Source organism: Pristiophorus japonicus, chromosome Y, assembly GCF_044704955.1.
Source record: "Pristiophorus japonicus isolate sPriJap1 chromosome Y, sPriJap1.hap1, whole genome shotgun sequence".
Classification (NCBI taxonomy): Eukaryota; Metazoa; Chordata; class Chondrichthyes; family Pristiophoridae; genus Pristiophorus; species Pristiophorus japonicus.
In genome coordinates this window covers 20,473,383-20,481,783 of record NC_092011.1, presented here as the reverse complement: position 1 = coordinate 20,481,783, position 8,401 = coordinate 20,473,383, and positions in this window count along the sequence as shown.

Genomic DNA, 8,401 nt, shown 5'->3' with positions numbered 1-8,401 from the left:
TCAGTAAGTTATGGCAAATTAAATACAGGGAATGATCAACAGCAGATGATGGAATATTTTAATTTTTTACAGGATTGAATGTACCTAAACCAGCATTCATGACAAGACCCAGCAGAGGGCTCCCCCTTGTGTATGAATCTAGTGACTCTGATGAGGATTGAACGCCTAAACGTCTTATGAACAACCAAGCAAGTAAATTGGATATGTTTTCTTTGTTAAAGTATTAAATGTGCTTTTTTACCACCCTGATTATAACCAGTTTGCCCAGCAGCTGGGATATATTTTTTGTCAGGTTGCAGTTACTTTGAAGTTTTGGAGAGCTGGAAAGATAAGTAAATTGTCTGTGTGATATATTCTTTATGACATCACACAGAGTAAAAGATGGTTCCATTAGATCATGTGACTTGTATTGTATTTACAGCAGCAGTTGCATTACCACAGTAATCCACTAGGTGGGGCAGTAGTTGATTAGGTGGAGCTCTATATTACACCTCTCCCTCCTTAATGAAGAAGTAATCATAACAAATAATCATCATACATATCTTGCATGGTTATACATAACAAAAGATATGGACTTATTTTGCCATATTCACATTCAAACTTGACCACTAGTTTTCTGTTTCGAAGAGGATACCTTCGTTCTCGAACAGAACTTCCAAACTTGGGTATCGAACTTATTCATTCTAGCCTGAGCTGAGGATAGTTTTCCTCCAAGGGTAACCTGTGATTTACATTTTCACTCTCAACAACTTCAGACTGTCTGCCTGACTCAGACTCAAACTTAAATTCTAACTTTCTCTTGGATTTGGTTCTCATTCATCTGATGTTGGATTTTCTACTGGTACTCTACTTGTCACAAGACTATCTGACTCATCAGAAATAATCAAAACATTCTGACTTTCAACTCCTTCCACATCTGTAGGTAAAATATGATCAACATGAACAACCCTAACCTTTCCATGATCAAACATCTTGACCAAATATGTGCAAGGGCCACATATTTTCACTACTCTTCCTGGTTGTCACTTAACCATTTATGGTGATGACTTTTCACTCTAACCTTCCGATTTAATTTCACACTTCTCTCTCTTACTCTACTTCTATCATGATTCTCTTTCTGTCTTAATTGTTTCTCTTTTACTGACTGTGCCAAATTTGGTTTTAAGAGCTCAGACTTGATTTGTGGCTGTCATTTGAGAAACAACTCTGCTGGTGTTCTACCAGTAGTTGTATGAGGAGTATTACGATCAGTAATTTGAAAATTTGCCAAGTTGTGGTCCAACGAAAACTGCCATTTCTTTGTATTTGGATTCAACATTTGCTTGATGAGGGCATGTTTTACTATTTGGACTGTGCGCTCAGCTGCACCATTTGAAGCAGGGTGGTACGGTGGAACTTTGGTATGTTTCACACCATTTCTGCTCAAGAACTGTGCAAATTCTTCTGAACAAAATTGCAGCTCATTATCAGGCACAATTTCTTCTGGGAGGCCATATGAAGAAAACAATCTTCTCAAATTGTCTGGTGTTTTACGTTGTTATTTTCCACATTGGAAACACCTCTACCCACTTCGAATGGCTGTCAATCATAATGAACAATTGCTGTCCTTCTAACTCAGCAAAATCTACATGTAACCTTTGCTACATGCTAGGAGACCATTTCCATGGCTGTAATGGTAGTGATGATGGTTTCTTGCTTGCCGATTGATATGTTGTACATTGATTAACGATGTACTACATATCTTTATCTAAACCTGGCCACCATAAGTAACTGCGTACAAAACTGTTTGTCCCAGGTGCTGGTCATGAAGATCTCCCAATAATTTGGATCTGAACTTACTTGGGATAACTACTCTTGCACCCCACATGATACAATCTTTATCCACTGATAATTAATTCCTACGAACGTATGATAAATATTTTCCTCTGATCCCTGATTTGGCCGGCCATTTTCTATGTAATCATACACCTTTGACATAACTGGGTCATGCTTGGTTGCTCTACCAATCTCTCCAGCTGTGACTGGCAGTTCATCAATGTATGAAAAATAGAACACTTCTTTCCTATTGGGTGTAACTTATGATGGGGATGGCATCAGCATTACTACCTGACTTAGGTCATCATCGTAGGCGGTCCCTCAAACGAGGATGACTTGCTTCCACCAGTTCACAGATGTTTCGATGAAGGACCCGATGTTACAGACCTGAACTCCAATTGAGGGGGTGGAAGGTGCCTGTGCGTGAATTTTTCTAACGTGTGGTGACCGTTGCACACCAGCCACCTCACGGGCTTGACAGAGCTCGGCCTTTATTCAGTGGCAAGGGTTAACCAGGACGACTGGAGACCTGCTCTGCTGCATGAACCTAGCGCGCATACATCATCATCATCATCGGCAGTCCCTCGAAACGAGAATGACTTGCTTCCATGCCGAAAAGGAATGAGTTCACAGGTGTTTCAATGAAGGACCTAATATTCTGGATCGCGAACTACATCTTGAAGGGTGGAAGATGCCTATGCGGGAATTTTTTTAACATGGGGTGGCCGTTGCACCCCAGCCACCACACGGGCTTGACCGAGCTAGGTCTTGGTCCAGTGGCAAGGGTTAACCTGGACGACTGGAGACCTGCTCTGCTGCACAGACCGAGCGCGTCCACATATCGCAGTGTGGGCTGGGCCCGTGCTGTCCCTGGGCCCTCGGCTCTTCTGGGCACAACACCAATAGGTGTAGTCCAATTACTTGGATCAACCTTAGAGATAATGGCCTAGAAATTCTGGCCTTCCTGGGTCTCTACGGAGTGTGTACTTGACAGTTCATCCGCATATTGGGAGCGAGGACATTTGCACGGATAAGATTGCAGTGTTTGCGTATATCTTGCCCTGCAAATGTCCTCAAAACTCTTGATCCTGATAAAAGCAGGTGCATAGCTTACTTTTACAGGCGTAAGAGTTTCAAAACACACTTAAAACATAAAAAATAAAATTTTTAAAACTTTTTTATTTTTAAAAATCCTGCCCACTATATTAAATTTATTTTAAACCATAATTTAAAAAACGTTTTAAAAACTAGGAAAATATTTTTTCTCCAAGATATTTATTAATTTTAATTTCAATTAATTTTAATTATGTGAGCTATTTTTTATTTGGTGTTATTGTGTTTGTTTTTTTAATCAATTAATAGCAATGAGAACTTGTAGATACAGAGTTCCCATTGCTATTAATTGAGAATACTTTACCTGATTGGTTGAGAAGTCACACATGACTGCACCTTCTGCATGGGAACCTGGAGGATGGGAGCGTGCTTTGCAGCGTGGGAAGAGAAGGCCTCCCCAGCGGAATTGCACGCTCCTCTGGTGGTCTTTTGAGTTCTTGCTCAACTTTCTCCTCGAGTGCGTATGGTACGGGATGTGGCTTGCAATAAACTGGTCTAGCTTCCTTCTGTACCCTGACACTTATCTTGAAACCTTGGATCGGACTGCCAGTTTCGGGGAATACCTTTGGATACCGTTTGATGACATCATCCTTCGATGCAAATCTTATTTCAACACGAAAAATCTCATTCCAATCCAGCTTCAGTGATTCCAACCAATTTCTACCTATTAAGGCAGTCTTGTCTCCTGCCACTGCTGAGAGGCAAGCTCTGAAACTAATCTTTGTATTCACCGGTACGGTGATACATCCTACAACAGGGATTTTCTCTCCTGAGTAGCCTCGCAGCTCGATCTTCGACTTCTCCAGTGGATACTCACTCAACTTGTTGAGATATAGCAATTCTGGTACTTCACTCATGGATGCACCAGTGTCGAGTTCCTTGTGTATCCTGGTTCCTGCAACATCAACTTGGATGACAATACTTCGTGAATCGCTGTTAGATAACCTTGTGCTCCTGATGATGTGTATCTCCAGAGCCTCCTCATCCTGTTGCTTCTCTTCAATGCTATGTAGTCTCTGGCAATTTCTACTTATGGCTTTGAAAGTTGGTTAACTCTTCAGTCGTCCCAGTTAACTCTTCAGGATGCCCAGTTTTCCTGCAGAAGAAACACTCTACCTTCATATTTGAGCAATGTGTTGTCCGAGGCACCGATAGCACAACTTCAATTTACTGCTACCGTGGCCATTTTCTGAGGCCTTGGGGCCCAACTGCCATTTACTTTTAACCTGCAGGTGATTTATCTTGGTTATCTGACAACTGGAAATTGCACAAAATTCTCGGGAGTATTGGTTGGCCATATCCATCGATCTAGCTGTCTGACAAGCTAAATCAAAAGTCAAGTTCAGGGTTGTCAACAACTTTCTTCTGATTGCTTCAGTTTCCATCCCACAAACAAAGTGGTTACGCAATGATCGGACCTGAAAGTTTCCAAAATGACAGTGAATGGATAGATTTTTTAAAGCTACTGGACTAGACTTTCCCAAGGAATCGCCCAATTACCGCCCAGTTACCACCCATTTAACCGCTGAGATTGAGCTTAACCCCCATATTTGATTAAAAATGGAAACTAACACCCAATTATCGGCCATTTATTGCCGGCGTAAATTTCAGCATACAGTTAACGCTAGGAATTAGTTGAACCGCCCGCCCATATTTTTTAAAAAATCTGACGTCATCACTTGTGCACCGCCCAGAAGACTTTATAATGGAAACTAACGCCAAAATACCACCCAGATTATCGCCGAGCGTTACTTTCGGCATCTCGCCCATATACCGCCCAAATGATCGCTCACTCAAAAAGACGCTCAAGAAAAGCTGCACTCGCCTGACCTTAACCCAATGGTATGGACACCATTTTGTAATTCGGAGGACTTTTCATAAAAGGCTGCTTCAAGTTCATGGGAGCTTTGAAGTAATTTGTGAATGTTTTTAAGATGGTTTTAAAATCTCTTGACAACCATCTAATCACATTGCGATGAATTTTGAGTTTCTATTGCGTTTTTAGAGGACATATAAATAGGACATTTATAGTAATGGGGCCTGTAATTTCTCAGCCAATATTGATGACTACTCACATGCTGCAGACTAGAGATGGGAGAAGGTATACTGAAGTGCATTGGGCACACAATCAAAGAGGTGGCAGACTGTGGAGGAGGAGGAAACCTTACACCCGAAGCACTTACAGGGATAAGCGATCATACCTGGACTTGTCCGATAACACATGCCTTAGGAGGCTGTGCTCCAAAAGGAGGTCATCAGTGAGATATTCCAGCTAATTAAGGGAGATTTGCAGCCTAACAGCACCATCAGGACTGCACTGCCCGTTGAGGTCAAGGTTACTGCAGCACTTTTCTTCTATGCATCGGGCTCCTTTCAGGCCTCAGCTGGCGACATTTGCATTATCTCTCAGCATACCACACATTGCTGCATTCGACAGGTGACTGATGCCATTTACGCTCGCAGGATGGACTTCATAAATTTGCCTATGACCAGGGAGGCACAGACTGAGAGGGCTTTGGGTTTCTCGGGAATAGCAAACTTCCCCAAGGTGCAGGGGAATCGCCCTGTGAGCACCTTTTCAGGATGCAGAGGTGTTTCGGAACAAAAAAGGATTCCACTCCCACTCCCTGAATGTGGTCGACAACGAGTTGCACAAACAAATAATAATGGCAGTAACTGCAAAATTTCCAGGGAGCATCCATGATGCACACATCCTGCATGAGAGCACTGTCACTGACCTGTTTTAAGAGTCAGCCACAAGGTCACAGTTGGATGCTGGGGGATAAAGGATATGGCCTTACCAGCTGGCTTGTGAACCCCCTACATAAGCCCCAGAAGGAAGCCGAGAAGCGCTACAATGAAAGCCACATAGCCACACGCAATATCGTCAAAGACAATTGAAGTGCTTAAGCAATGCTTCTGATGCCTGGACCACTCAGGAGGCGACATACAATACCACCCTGAGCAGGTCGCTCAGTTCATTGTGGTGTGCTGCATGTGGCATAACTTAGCTATCAGGAGGGGACAAGAATTGCCAGATGGGTCTGCCGGTCCACCTCAGGAAAGAGGGGAGACAGAAGAGGAGGACGAGGAGATGGATGAGGAAATTGGGGAGGACAATCAGGCTGGCGTTGAAACCATGCCTCCACCCCACCCTAGACCACAGGAAAAGCCCCGTGGTAGTTACACAGCTGCAAGACTGTTGTGTCCACAGCTAATAAATGAACGCTTTGCATGAAGTTACATTGGTGACAGTTACAGTTGCATTACGTTACATTTCATCCTTGCTTGGCCTGGCCTGGCCTGGCCATTGTTTGCAAACTTTGTATTGGTGTTTAACGTTTCTGTTACTGGAAGACACTGCACAACAATGTTAAGTTAAATTTTAAACATTTAATGAATACAAAAGTTTTAAAGACATTTTTTCAACAATAAACACCCGTCTACTCACCATCCCCCACCCCCAATAGTGAACATTTAAAAAATAACAACATTAACAACAATATAATATATAACGGTATAACAACAATAACAACAACAAACTTTCAAAGACAATTATAAATATAACAAACAGACACCCAGTCAGCAAATTTATTAACAACAATACAAACAAATACATTCCCCCCTCCCCTACTTGTGGCCACGCCTCGCCTTGCCTTTACCCCCCCCCCCCGTGGTCTGAACACCACCTCTCCCCCTTGTACCCACACCAAGCCGCCTTGTAGCAGGGCACCTCGAGCACTGCTGCTGTGTGGGGGCTGACGGCAGAGTCAAAGTTGGGGCTGGAGAAGGTGGAGAGGACATTTGTAAAGAAACGTGGCCCTGAGTCAGAAGTAACTGCTTCCTCCTGACTCCCATGCATCGGCAATGGCAGTACGGCACCTTGGGGTGCAGTGCTGTATTCCGAGACCACAGGCTGTCATCTGGCATCCATGGACTCGGCCATTTTCTCCATTATCGCTACCATCCGCAACATCTCCTCCGAGACTATCGCGGTAAGAGTGACAACGTGCCCAGTTAACCCTCCCATTGCCTGGAGGAGCTCTCGACCGAGCAATGTCGACACTCATCCGAGACAGTTGCACTATGTCCATGCTGACATCTGACGATCTTGGAGCAATCCGACCTCACAGAACCAACCTCCGCGGGGTCGGCGCAGGCACTGAGCATTTGAGAACCCTGCTGTAGGCTCTTCCTCCACCTCCTACTGTCCTCGGGGGACAAGAGGACCCGCAGCAGTAGAGGAGAGACTCTTGTCTCTTCACCTCCAGATTCATGTCTGGGGAGCCTGCAGACCCTGGGGACACTGGGGAGCCCGCAGACCCTGGAGTGCCTGCAAAACCTGCAGACCCTGGGGAACCTGTAAAACCTGCAGACCATGGGGAGCCTGGGGAACCTGGGGAGTCTGGGGAACATGGGGAGTCTGGGGAACATGGGGAGACTGGGGAACATGGGGAGTCTGGGGAACATGGGGAGCCTGGGGAACATGGGGAGCCTGGGGAACATGGGGAACATGGGGAGCCTGGGGAACATGGGGAGTCTGGGGAACATGGGGAACATGGGGAGCCTGGGGAACATGGGGAGTCTGGGGAACATGGGGAGTCTGGGGAACATGGGGAGCCTGGGGAACATGGGGAGTCTGGGGAACATGGGGAACATGGGGAGTCTGGGGAACATGGGGAACATGGGGAGTCTGGGGAACATGGGGAGTCTGGGGAACATGGGGAGCCTGGGGAACATGGGGAGTCTGGGAAACATGGGGAGTATGGGGAGCCTGGGGAACATGGGGAGCCTGGGGAACATGGGGAGCCTGGGGAACATGGGGAGCCTGGGGAACATGGGGAGTCTGGGGAACATGGGGAGCCTGGGGAACATGGGGAGCCTGGTAACATGGGGAGCCTGGGGAAATGGGGAGTCTGGGGAACATGGGGAACATGAGGAGCCTGGGAAACATGGGGAGCCTGGGGAACATGGGGAGCCTGGGGAACATGGGGAGCCTGGGGAACATGGGGAGCCTGGGGAACATGGGGACACTGGGGAACATGGGGAGCCTGGGGAACATGGGGACACTGGGGAACATGGGGAGCCTGGGGAACATGGGGACACTGGGGAACATGGGGAGCCTGGGGAACATGGGGAACATGGGGACACTGGGGAACATGGGGAGCCTGGGGAACATGGGGAGCCTGGGGAACATGAGGAGCCTGGGAAACATGGGGAGCCTGGGGAACATGGGGACACTGGGGAACATGGGGAGTCTGGGGAACATGGGGAGCCTGGGGAACATGGGGAGCCTGGGGAACATGAGGAGCCTGGGAAACATGGGGACACTGGGGAACATGGGGAGTCTGGGGAACATGGGGAGCCTGGGGAACATGAGGAGCCTGGGAAACATGGGGAGCCTGGGGAACATGGGGAGCCTGGGGAACATGGGGAGCCTGGGGAACATGGGGACACTGGGGAACATGGGGAG